This window comes from Cibotium barometz, chromosome 40 (genome assembly GCF_041138505.1).
Source record: "Cibotium barometz isolate CiBa-2024 chromosome 40, ASM4113850v1, whole genome shotgun sequence".
Classification (NCBI taxonomy): Eukaryota; Viridiplantae; Streptophyta; class Polypodiopsida; order Cyatheales; family Cibotiaceae; genus Cibotium; species Cibotium barometz.
Window position 1 is genome coordinate 38,818,599 of NC_141085.1, and position 12,759 is coordinate 38,831,357.

The 12,759-nt window shown below is 36.7% G+C and overlaps 1 long non-coding RNA gene and 1 pseudogene across 1 annotated transcript; both read right to left on the bottom strand.

Moving 5' to 3' along the window:
- Window positions 1-575: 575 nt before the first annotated feature.
- On the bottom strand, window positions 576-1,829 carry LOC147615480 (uncharacterized; annotated as a pseudogene).
- Window positions 1,830-5,263: 3,434 nt separating this feature from the next.
- LOC147615481 (uncharacterized) lies at window positions 5,264-6,062 on the bottom strand. The gene is made up of 2 exons (XR_015262726.1): window positions 5,835-6,062; window positions 5,264-5,719 (listed from the first exon to the last, which is right to left on the bottom strand). It is a non-coding gene; the product is annotated as an uncharacterized LOC147615481 (long non-coding RNA).
- Window positions 6,063-12,759: the final 6,697 nt, after the last annotated feature.

Consider the following 12,759-nt stretch of genomic DNA (forward strand, 5'->3'; position numbering starts at 1 on the left):
TCAACAACACATTTGTAGCATACGAAAGCACTCAGGTACTGGAATCTCTCTCTCTCTCTCTCTCTCTCTCTCTCTCTCTCTCTCTCTCTCATATTTTTGTGGTATTCAAATTTCTTGCAGGCCTTTATGGAAGAGCTAGATCAATTTCTACAGAGGCACAATCGGAGCTACCGTGGAGAGATGCTGCATTATCTTACTACCTGAAGAGATTATTAACTACAAAGATTTTGATCTACCATAATTCTATGAGCCAATAGGGTGTCTTAGCAAATTTCTTGTTCTTCAAGACGCTCTCTGGCTTTCTTGGCAATACAATAATTATACCCAAAACATACGATAAGATAATTCTTGTAGATAAGGGCAATAGATATTTTTGGATACTACCCTGGCTTAAGAGCTTCTAGGAGAGCTTACTTTCTTACATACACTGCTAATGCTCTATCCTTAGGTATAGAGAATCTTGAGGAGTTAGATGAGTATTTCTACTTAGATTCAAGCAACCAACACACCATGTTAGTAAAAAATTTCTCAAGGACAGAGAATCCTGAGATTGTATTAAAAACTTTCTTGTATCATTACATTCTATTAATCCAACGGTGATTTACATAAATCTTTTTTTCTCTCCATTTGTTTTGTGCTTGGATAGCACTTGAGTTTTTAAAAGCTTCAGATCTTTTCTGTTTTCTCTTTTCTATATCTCTAAGTGTCTGAAGCATCTTAGATAACTTTAAGGTTTCTTTCCTATGTATTTGCTGGAGTATTCCGCGGTAGAACCATTGAAATACTTCATGCATGCTGTTTGCATTTCTCCTTCCTCCACCATGTTGTGTATGCCTAAAATATGCATTTCGTGCCATATAGTGTGACTTTTCCATCCCTTGAGTGTTCCAAATACTAGGGTTTCCATATTTTTGAATAAAAAATGACATATGGTTGTAGAGAATATGCTGCATATCAACAAAGAGAGAATCAGTTGTGCATCAATCAGTTATGCATATCAACTAAAAGAACATAATCATGAACCTTACCATGTAGTGTGTTATGTTGGAATCTGTCCAAGCTATCTTCATGACTCTTTCAAAAGTTTACAGGTTGTCTTGAAAGCTCTCTTTATCTTGTTGTGTCCAGTTAACTTTGTCACGCATTCTGAAAAGAACATCAATTGATCGCCAAACCTTTGCCTTGGCATGCCTTGATTTACTCTCTTGATCTTTTACTGCATCATGGAGATTTTTCCATTGTTTGTACTTGATTCTGCTAATGTTGTTAGATTTATATACTTTTCATGTCTTGGTGCTTTTGTATTTCTGGCTGTGGAGGGGTTTTGATATAAATCTTCTTGCTTTAACACCTCCAATTGACAGTTTCATCGGTACATCCTTCTCATTGGTTGACTTCTTAGTGTCTTTCAGAATACGAACGTTCCCTCCATGTAGTCCAATCTCAGACAACACCTTTTTCAATGAGCAAAGGGCTTCTTTTCTCTCTGGCACCTTCTTTATCTTCGAAGCAAAGCCAATGTAGAGAAATACCAATTTCTCAATGATACGGCACAACGCATGAAGGGTACAAATATGTACATTGATGAGAGGAATCTCAAATATAGGGCGAAAGTTCTCATCAATCAAATTTCGGTCTGGTGGTCTTCTCCATCACTTAGAGTCTATCTCTTTTGCGAAATCCATGCAATAAAGACAGGGTGACATTGCATTAGCTCCCTTGCTGCAATTGAATAAGCACTTTGAGAGTCTTGAGGTCACCTGCAAGATGCCGCTCAACTTGGAAGTCTCCCTTGTTGTCGATGTGCTAATGATTTTATTTCCCTTCATCTGTTCGGTGATCAATTTAGGAATGGGTGTATGATGAAACACCTAAAACAATGTTTCATGATCTTCTTTCTTGACCTGTACAGATAAATAGATGATGTCAACTTTCTTCCTAAACAAGAGAAAAACAAGTCTGTAGATAAATGCAATATGATTTACCTCAAGTGATCCTAGCCACCATATATTTGTTTCAGATTACACATTGAAATATTGCAGATTATCATCCTTCATGCATTTATTGAGTGCTCTATTCATTAGTGTTATTGTCACTCTTTCTACCTTTTTCTCTTTGATAATCTCACATTCATCAAGCTTGATGACAAATTGAAGCACACTCCCTGTCTCCTCGTATAAGTGATGTCATAGAACTCTACCATTCTATCTTGCAAAAGCTCCATGTCTAGGAATATATTGTTAAATTTAGTGTATTGAATGCTGCCACTTTCTCCATTGAACTCCTCTTCAATGTGGTAGGGTTTACCAATGTATTGCAATATCTCTGCGTTCAGCTTGTCCCAAAATCTCCAGACATCTATAGGAGTTGGAAGTAGTTTCCCTTTGATTCCCTTGGCATTAAGAACTGAAGATAGTGACTTCTGAATAGCATTGTAACCTCTTCAACTGACTCCATTACTGTCCATAGCTTCTTGTATTTCTGTTGTGAAGACTGCATTACTACTGACAAATTGTTCTATTATATCTCTTTTAACCACCTTAAACTTCTTTTCTTGCAGCATTTCCTTTGCCATTCTTGATGATGTAAGCAAAGGTTTAAATTGCTTTGCTGGATGGATATTCGGATTAATATTTTCCTTGTCAGGACGCGGTACAACTCTGTAATTACAACAATGATAATTTCTTACATTAAGAACATAGTCAATGATAATTTCTAACACAGTCATACCTTATTGCTTGGATTCTTTTCTTTAAGCTACCTACTAATGATAAGTTCTAACATCAAGAACACAAAATAAACAAAGCTTTAAATACATATCTTACCATATTGCTTGGATTCTTTTCTTTAGCCCACCCGAGCCAGGCTTCAGGTTCTCAAAGTTCTTGAGCTTTCTCTTCCTTTGTCGTAGTCCAACGCTTGTTTCCTTTTGCTTGAACTGTTTCCATAGTATTGCAAGTTCAATATCATTTTCCTCCATTCTCAATTTTAGTGCCTTGCATTCTTCTCTTAAACAAAGAAGTTGAGTTGCTTGGTATTAAGAGTATTGCCTTTCACTATTTGCATAGGCAGCAATGGATTGACAGTATCCTAGCAATCCATTGACTCCATCTCCTGTAAAACGTAATAGAGTTGTGGGATTAGAGAAGGGAGGATGGAAAGTGGCTGTAGGGTTGATAGGATAGATTAATCCATCACACCAAAGATCTATGTCCTGCAAACTAGACTCTCTCATGTTTGCCTTATCATTTGATGAGAGCGTTGTAGATTATTTTATGCGCTTTTGAATGGGCTCATACTCACTATCAAGATCAATGTGGAGATGATATTTTCTCTTATTATCTACTTCATTAAGCTCATTTAGTAGAACGGTTGCTTACATTGTTGCTCTCCATGGACTACGTTTATTAAGGGTGAAGAGAGGTAGATAATATCTTGCTTATACTATCAAGGGGTTTATTAGAATTTCAATTCTAAGCGCAAAATGCTTCATTAATAAAGAGCCCTATCTTAGTGTATAAGATTTGAAAATAACTACTTTATGACAAGCTAACAAGAATTATATTAATAAGGTTATATTAGGATTTGAATTTATGTGACAAGCTTGCAGTTATTCATAAATGCAAGAATAGAATAATCACATCTTAAAATTCAGTTGTTTTATATTTGTACATTTTTTCTAGAGAGAGAAAATAGGAATTCATAAATTTCTAAGAAGGTCCTACAAATGGTCTCCAAAATGTTCTAATGTCCCGATCTCAACTTGAAGCTAGAAAAAAGTAAAAACCTTTTTTAATCTCTAAACCAAACCTAAAACCTTTTTTTAATCTCTAAACCAACCCTTTCATATGTAGCTTACCTACACCATGGTCATTTGATGGCCCTTGAGTTCTATGACTAAAGTTGAATAGTGAAACCATGGTCATCATTTGATGGTCCTTGAGTTCTATGACCAAAGTTGAATAGTGAAACCATAAAAAAAACTGAAACTAGTTATCATACATTTGTTTTCACAAGAATTAGTCTCTCTCTCTCTTTCTATCTCCCCTCCCCTTTCTTTCTCATAGTATAAGAAAGCCATGTTTGACCTCATCATTTTGTTTTACTTCAACAATGTATCTCATAAGGTAGGCATAGGTTGAAACCTTACTAGTCTTTCTTCGAGATCATTTTTTAAATGCCCTTAAAAATATTGTTTATATATCCACATAGATTACCTACATGTGCATAGTCTTTAAGTTAACCTTTTTATTTCTCGGCCTAATACATGTACTTTATGATAGTAAAATCACAAGATATAAACTCACTCCCCTCATACTTCTTACAACTCTTAATAGAACTATTAACCTCTTTATGATGGTTGGAGCAATGGATCACATTGACCCTTGAAGGTGTGCTCAACCACCATCAATGAATGCTGTCATGTTCATTTACACACTTCATAAGAATTGTGCAACCCTATGAAATTAGCATGCATACAAAAGTCATCATGGCAAATTATTTGTTCATATAACTTACATACCTAGTTGACTATGACAAGAGTTCAAATTCCTTTGAACACCTATTAGATTTGAGTTTTCTTATTCATCTTTCTTTGGAATATGAAACTATACCTCTCGTAAGAGTTTACTATACTGAAGGATATGTTGGGATTCAAACTCGACCTGTGCTTCGATATCCTAAAGGTATACCGTTTCGATGTGTTAGACCTGGTTGGAATAATGGTTTAAATATTGCTTCACCTATTTTTGAAGAGCTATGTTTCGTGCTTTTTGGGTCCTTACTTTTAAGTTTTATGCCTTACAAATCTTTTTGGTTAGGGTTGTAATTGTCACAATTGTTGTGGCTTTTAATACACATGCAAGTGTGTAATAAATTCATGTGTTTATGTAGTTTGATTTTACTTTGCTAAGGATTACGCTTTAATCAAACAATAATATTAATGTCATTGTAATTATGTGTGTGCACAAACCACACAAACCTAAGCCAAAGCACTCACTTCTCTCACATCAAAATGTGTATTTGGTAGTTTAGAGCCAATGCTCCACTAATCGAATCATTTAAAGTTGTGTGTTTAATGGTTGAAGAGCCATTGCTCCACTAATTACATTTGTAAAGAATATCTTTCTTGATGTACAATTAAACATGAGTCAATTTAATAATCTCAATTTACACATCATGAAAGGCCATTAGATCCAAACCATTTACTTGAAGAAGAAAGTTATAAGAAATAAGTTGAAAAAACATAGAGATGGCATAAACTCAAATGTATGATTAAAAACTGCTAGTTAACGATTGCATAAGCTTAGATGGACAATTGCATTTAACTATTACATTTATGTACAAAGCCTAGATGGACGATTCCATTTATATTTTCTTGGGATCTTTGTGCTCATGTGCGTGTGTACCTTTCATTCTGCTGTCAACAGCTAGCAAGTTTTGAACCTAGCACCTCATGCATGGGACTTCAACACCTTACCGCTAGGTTGTATCACCGTTGGCTATGATTGCACTTATAAACAAAGCTTAGATGGACAATTCCCCCATAAGGCCACATGGATGCTTTTACAAAAGTTGCATGCCTAAGGGGGGGGGGCTTAAACTTGAATTAAACATGGTTACGGTTAGCATTAAGCCACTATAAAATGTAGTTTAAATGATAAAAGCTTGCCGTTCAGTAGTCACCTCGAAAGTAAGAAGATCTTTCGTACAAGACAGGCTGAAAAAAAAAGGAGTCAAATTCAATCAGATGTTAAAGAAAAGAAAAAAGAAATGGAGAGACAAATTTATCTACTTAATGATGTGGATTAAGGCATGATTTGGGGGAAAAAAACCTGCACGAAGGTGTACTGGCGGGGACGGTAGATGCGTTCATCATAGAAGAAAGCCAAAACATCAGAACATATGGAGGTTATGGGCCTGCAGAAAAACACGGCTATGGATCCAAAGTAGAAGCAGCCCATCTCTCTCCCCCTCTCTCTTTATTTTTCAGAATGAGCACAAAATAATATGAAATTATATGAAATTCTAGAGAAGAGGCAGCACAAAACTTGAGGAAATTTGCTAGAGTAAAATTTGAAAGAAAAAGAAAAAAAACACACAAACTAAAATAGAGTGCCAACATATTTTATTATTATTTCTTTCAAACCAAAGGCACACACTAATTGCACCGCTATGGAGCACTTGAATGCCCTTCCTATTTGACATTCCAACGCCCATATTAACTTTTAAAAAGTTCCCCCCCCCACATCCACAGCTTCAAAACCTTAAAAAGAAACCGCCTTTGAAAATTGGGTTTGGAAAAAATTGGCCTTTTTATTTTTATTTTATTTTAAAGGCACGATTATATTATATTTAGATATAACATGAGAAAGCAAAAGGTACATAATGCTAAAAAGGTACATAATGCTTTTTACTCAAATAAACATTAGCGTCTGCATCGTAACATTATCAACAGACCTCTATTCTAGATATTCCTTCATGGCTAGCAAAATTTGGATGTATTCAGTCATTTTTGAGTCCTGTCTCATAAGCTCAATTTCTTCATCGGTAACCAGGCAGCCCTAATCGGCCTGTTTATTGGAATTCATCCTTTGCCTTTGATATTTTGAGCACTTCATTAACATTATTCATTTGTATCGAGATTTGCACATCTTGGTGCCATCTTTAACATCAGTTTCATTTGCACAAACAAGTCTCTTCTTAGGCATTGAAGCATGTTAGTTTTTGCTTTGCTAAAAATCCACTCATTCCTATTTATCTAGACAGTCCTCAACTATTCAACTCTAATGATATGTCACACATGGTTGTGGAGCAACCAACGGGAAACCCTTAGAGTAGCTCCTTCCAAGTGAGATCATAGTCTAAAATATGGTATAGGCACGCTTGCAAGAGCTCTAGCCATCGTGTTGTTCGATCATGATATAAATAGGTAGATGTCGGTTCCTTATTATATATGGGGCAGATGCCACTTCCAATGCTCATTTTATACTAGGCCAAGCAGAGAAAGATTTCCCTTCCATCTTCTCGCTAGTGCCCCCATCCAGAAATGTACCTGAGAGGCTCTTGGAGTCAAGGTTTTACTTACTTATAGTATGTGATTAGTGCATGAGTGGGACTTACTCCTTCACTCCGTCGACCTAGACTTGAACATGACCCTTATGCCTACCACATCCTGCATAGGCCATGACTCGACCATTATGCTAGTCTTTCTAGCACAAGCGACTCAACTATAAAAGACCTTGTAAATAATGTTATGATGTGCTTAGGACTTAGAAAATTTAATACCCCTTGTCCTTTTCTTTCTACTTTGCTTTGCTTGGTACTACTATTGAGTAACCAACAACTTTCTTTGCCCTATGATTTGGCATGACAATGACAACATCCTCTTTACAAACAAGGTTTTTGCACATGTAAGGTTTAATGACTTCAAGGTCTTTGGCCATTATGTGGCGAGGTTTACTTGATAGCTAACACTTTGGTAGGGTTTAGAGAAATTTTCTTCATGTTCGAGGCTAAGGGGAGGTCCTGAGATGACCGGAATGCATAAGCACTTGATCTAGTGCTAGAATTGCTGGCAAAAATTCTTTTTATAATGATTTTATTTGAGTTTTTAATGGATTTTTTACAATGTTTTTGTATTTTTTAAAGATTTTTTACAAGGAAACAATAGTCTTACAAAAGAAAAGAAAGAATATGAGTTTTGTATCTTTTCCTTTTTTTTCCACTCTCTAGAATCGAGTCAAATAGGCAATCCACATGATAAAATGTGGATGATCTAAAAGCCAAATGATCCTAACAGTCCATGATCTAGACAAGCAATGATCTTGAAATAGACATAGACATGACAACTTGTATATGCTTTAGGTCATTCATGTGGATTCTCTATATATACTTTGTTTGGTTCATGCATATGCTTTAATTGTTTTAGGTTGTATGCTTTAGAAGCTTTATATGGTTTAACTTTAAAATTTTATAAATTTACAAGCTTTATATGGTAAGTAGCAGAAATTGAATTTTCTTTGTTTATTTGACGACAATGATTTTAAATAATGCACTAACCTAGATTGGTGGGCCATGTATTGGCACTACACCAATGAACCAAAGAGTCGATCCAATGTACATGAACGCATGACGTGGAAGGCATATGAAGATAAAAAGAAAACCAATCCTCGCTTCCTTAGCTGGGATCACCATCGTTTGGCATGATCCCAATTGGAGTGGATGTGCAGGCTAATCATCTATTTTATAGGCTCATATCAGGATGCCCCAAATGTTGCCATCCAAGCTTCCGCTGAATTCCTTAACATAATCTAGATTTATTTATAAGATTTCAAAGATGAGAAGGGCCCCATCCAAGGACATAAGTATGATGGATCTCATGTGCAAGGTCTCACCTTTGACATTAATCTTGGGCCCAATCTATGCCAAATTTACAGGCTATCCACAAGGATACAAATTGCAAACCTTTGAGGTGGTGTTCTCTTCTAGAGTGAGTCAACCTTTGAGGTGGTGTTCTCTTCTAAAGTGAGTCAACCTTCAATATAAGTACCCAAATTTATCCTTAAATTGTATTTGAATCACAGTATGCTTAATATTAATTCCGATCAAAGAATTCCATCATTAAACATCTCTAATAATAATTATGGGCATTCCTTTTATGTAAAATTTAGACAATATATTGAGTTTTCCAAGATCATGATCCCCAACTCGAGTTCAAGATCATGATCTAGAACTCTGGTTTTTGGATCATTAATTGTTCTAGAAACAATTTTGTGTTCACCCACAATATTGGTGGAAAACCACTCCACTGTCTAAAGGCAATGCAAAACTTCCACATGATGTGGTTGTCATGAAAGATGAAGTGAAGATCCTCACATCGATGTACCCATCTTTCATAAATTTTGAGGATAGAATTAGGTTTAGGTGGGGGGGGTTGTTAAGTCTTTTCCAGAGGATACAAGCAGGTTTAGGTAAGGGGGTTCTTAGTTGTGGTTGTCATGAAAGATGAAGTGAAGATCCTCACATCGATGTACCCATCTTTCATAAATTTTGAGGATAGAATTAGGTTTAGGTGGGGGGGGTTGTTAAGTCTTTTCCAGAGGATACAAGCAGGTTTAGGTAAGGGGGTTCTTAGTTTTTTTCCATACACCTAAAATCCTCATATCTAGTCTAAGATGTATTTACATTATGATAAGTTGTGGGCCATCGATGTATCAAAATCTATCCACCATAGCCACATGCCTTGTAGATATGACTAGAGATAGGAATTGGGCACCTACTTAAGTTTGGTGGCTCCTTAAGTTTGGTGGCTCCTTTGTATATATATATATAACTTTTGATAATGTGAAGGGGGATTCTATCATTTCTCAAGTATAAATATTTCTTCTTCTCTTGAGCTCATACCTTCTTGCTTGCTTGATTGTAGGATGCATGCTTGTGTGTGTGTATGTGGATGGACTATGTTGTGTGCATGCTTGCTTGCTCGAGTGAGAGTATGATTGAGCATGATTAGAGAAGAAGGTTGTTTCATATTTCTAGCTTAACTATTGGAAGGATTACTTAGTTGATTAGAGTATAGAGGAATGGCTAAAACAAGAGGGATTGACACATCTCTTGTCCTCTTTAGCCTTTCCAACAATAGGGACCCCCACAATCCAAGACAAGTGGTCTAACCACTAGCACTAGGGTTCCTTGCTCTAGATAGCAAAAAGATTCTTGACATGAACACTTTTACAAAAACAACCATAAGTCTTGCAACTAAGGTTGCAACCATAAATAATTACACTTACATGTGCACCAAAATATTATACGCCCCAACTATATTAAATGGACAGCGGGTATTATAACAAGATGTTGACTTGTGGCTAAATAAATGAAGTAACTCCATATGATACCACAAATAATAAATATGTGCTATGCACAACCCTACACCCATATGACATCCCAGTTGGCTCCATCGTAGTGCTCATCACCTATTACTCAACAATGCTAACCATGTTAGTTACGTACAATCAATTGGACTCCTCACAACAATAATTAATCCCAACATAATAGCATATGATAGGCACAAACATATACACCAATAACATTAACTTAGTGTGTAGCACAAACTCACCCTACAATACCAATAACACTAGCATGGCCCCAAATGAACATACACTAATAACACTAGCCTATTAGTATTTAATAATGAAAATACCCATGGGAAGCCCTTATGCCATAGAAAGAGTGTAGGAATTAACAAAGGTTGTGGGGCTTTACCCAATCGCACTCGGGAGCCTAAACAGCTCAAGTGAGAAGCTAATCTTCCATAATCTAGCTCACAATTTCATGGGCAAGGTGTGTCACTCACCTTGTGAATGCTTGTGCTCGGATTCGTATAGAGGAGATGATGTTGAAGTGTAGCCACACTCCAAAGCTCCACTCCAATGCCGCAGCCTCTCCAATGGAAGCTCGGTCCTCCTCTTACTCAATATCCCTCTCTCACATGCACTCACACATACACAATGAGCATATAGTAGCTCTATTTGAACTAGGCAAGCAAGTATAACACACAAGAGAGCAAGAGATTAGAGAAGAAGAGCACTCTATTAGTTGCATAAGAGGAATGAATGGTGAGAATACAAATTGACTCTTATCTTGGCTCCTAGCCTTCACACCTTGGGTGACCATACTTAAAATATAGGTCCATGGCTTTCCAGGGCCGCCTATGACCATACTTAAAATATAGGTCCATGGCTATCCAGGGCTGCCTAGGCTTGTGCAAACACTTAATCTAAGCATGCAATATTCATAATTAATCTCATGGTGTGCCTTTCAAGCGAAGGTCTCACACGTAAAATATACAATGTTAGCATTCTAATGTCAACGACCAAATGCACCACCAATGGATGGCATCAATGCTGGAGAGGTGTCTGATGAGGATTAACATGCCCCCCTTCTTGATGTAGATTCCATCCTCAGAATATGTTAATGAAGATTCATCGAGGTTGCGGGATACATGTTGGCGTTGGAGATGTCAGAGGTTTCGGAAGGTCTGCAAGGCAACATGATACCACGAGTAAGGTGCTCTTGTGGAAAATAATTTAATATAAGCATAATGCAAACACCAATTAAGCAATGGGAAAGATTTTTGCGATTGTTCAAATTTTCTAGTTAAGACAAGGGTAAGATTAAGGTTGGTTAAAATTTAATCTAAACTAAGATGGAACAAAAAGCATGCCTCTGGTTATATCCTTAGTCTCTACACACTATCACTTTGGTGAGACCATCTCTAGCTATTATCTATCCTCATAAATGAAACTACTAAGTGATTATTATAAGCTTCATTTTGATTCTAAAAATATAAAAGTAGGGCAACACCCTGTAGAGACCCAAGTAATGGTCTAGAGACCTCATACAAGAATATTTAAGAATCGCTAAGTACCTCCACAATGTTGTTTTTTTTTTAATCCCTTTATTGATAGGTTTTTTAGCCACAAGGTCCCATCCCATGGAGATCAAGGCTACGGTCCCAAGGCTCCATCACTAAGAGCCAGAAGACCTAGATCATACGGATTTCTTGGATGAGGTGGTGCTGGTCGTGCAAGAGTTGGGCAAGATGCCGCTCGTGCACACTACGTCTCTTCTATCGACAAAAATATATTTATTATATATCATAGCAAGTACTCCAGGGATGCCAAGATTTCACTCCTTACACTAAAAGCCCTATCTAGGTATACATGGTATGCATTTATACCTTATAATATACATAAAGTCATGCTTGTAGAGAAGTGTGCTGCCATCCGTATCTTTGGATACGGCCCTGGTTTTTGGCCTTCTCCAGCATGTTATTTTATATGTTATTCAAGCTATGTCCTAGGTGTGCAGGAGTGGAGGATGTAAAGTCACTAAAGGGCTATAGTCGTAAGAGAGTTGCATTATAGAGGAAAAATGCCTACCGAAGAGGAGGAGCAAGAAGAGAAGAGACTCAAGAGAGCAATTAGCTCTTTTTGTTCTAAATACTGTAAATCTTCAATATAATGGAATGGTGCAATTATTTTTTATTTTCAAGTCAAAAAGCTTTACAGCTTTCTTCTAAATGTTTACTTCCTAAGTCAAAAATGTTCACAACTTTATTCCAAATACTTTCAATTTCAAAGTGCTGTTTCTCGTGAAGATCTCCATGCTGCATGACGTGCTGGTCCTGTGCCAACTTTTCACTTTAGTGATCTTCTCTGTTTGGCATTATTTCGTGCTACCCTTGCTAGATTACTCATAGATGCCCTTTCCATGGATAATTTTTGCCCAAAAGTGTATCTGTAAAACCAGTTAAACATCTCCTTAAGGTAATTTGTAGGAGTCTTCCATCCTCCATGCCGGGTGTTTTTAAAAGATACTCCTCTTGTTTGATAGTGAGATTTCTCCATTCCTTGTGTGCTCCACATGTCCAGAGAAGCATACTCATTCATGAAGTATGCACCATGAGCATAAAGAATGTGCTTCAAAAAAATTAAGAGAGTCAGTAGTTATTCATACTTGTTTCTTAATATCTAGTAGGAAGGAGCAAATGTGTTAACCATGCAGTGCGTAATGTTGGTTTCACCCCATGTATCAACCATGGACTTCGTAAAATTAGAAAGCTCGTCTTTAAATTTTTGTTGCACCTTTGTGGTTGTCCTGCTTTTGGTTAAAAGTTTCACCATCTTATTAAAGTCCTGCTTTTCAGAGTGCAAATAGCATATAGTGCTATTATTATGGAAAACTAATGCACATGGT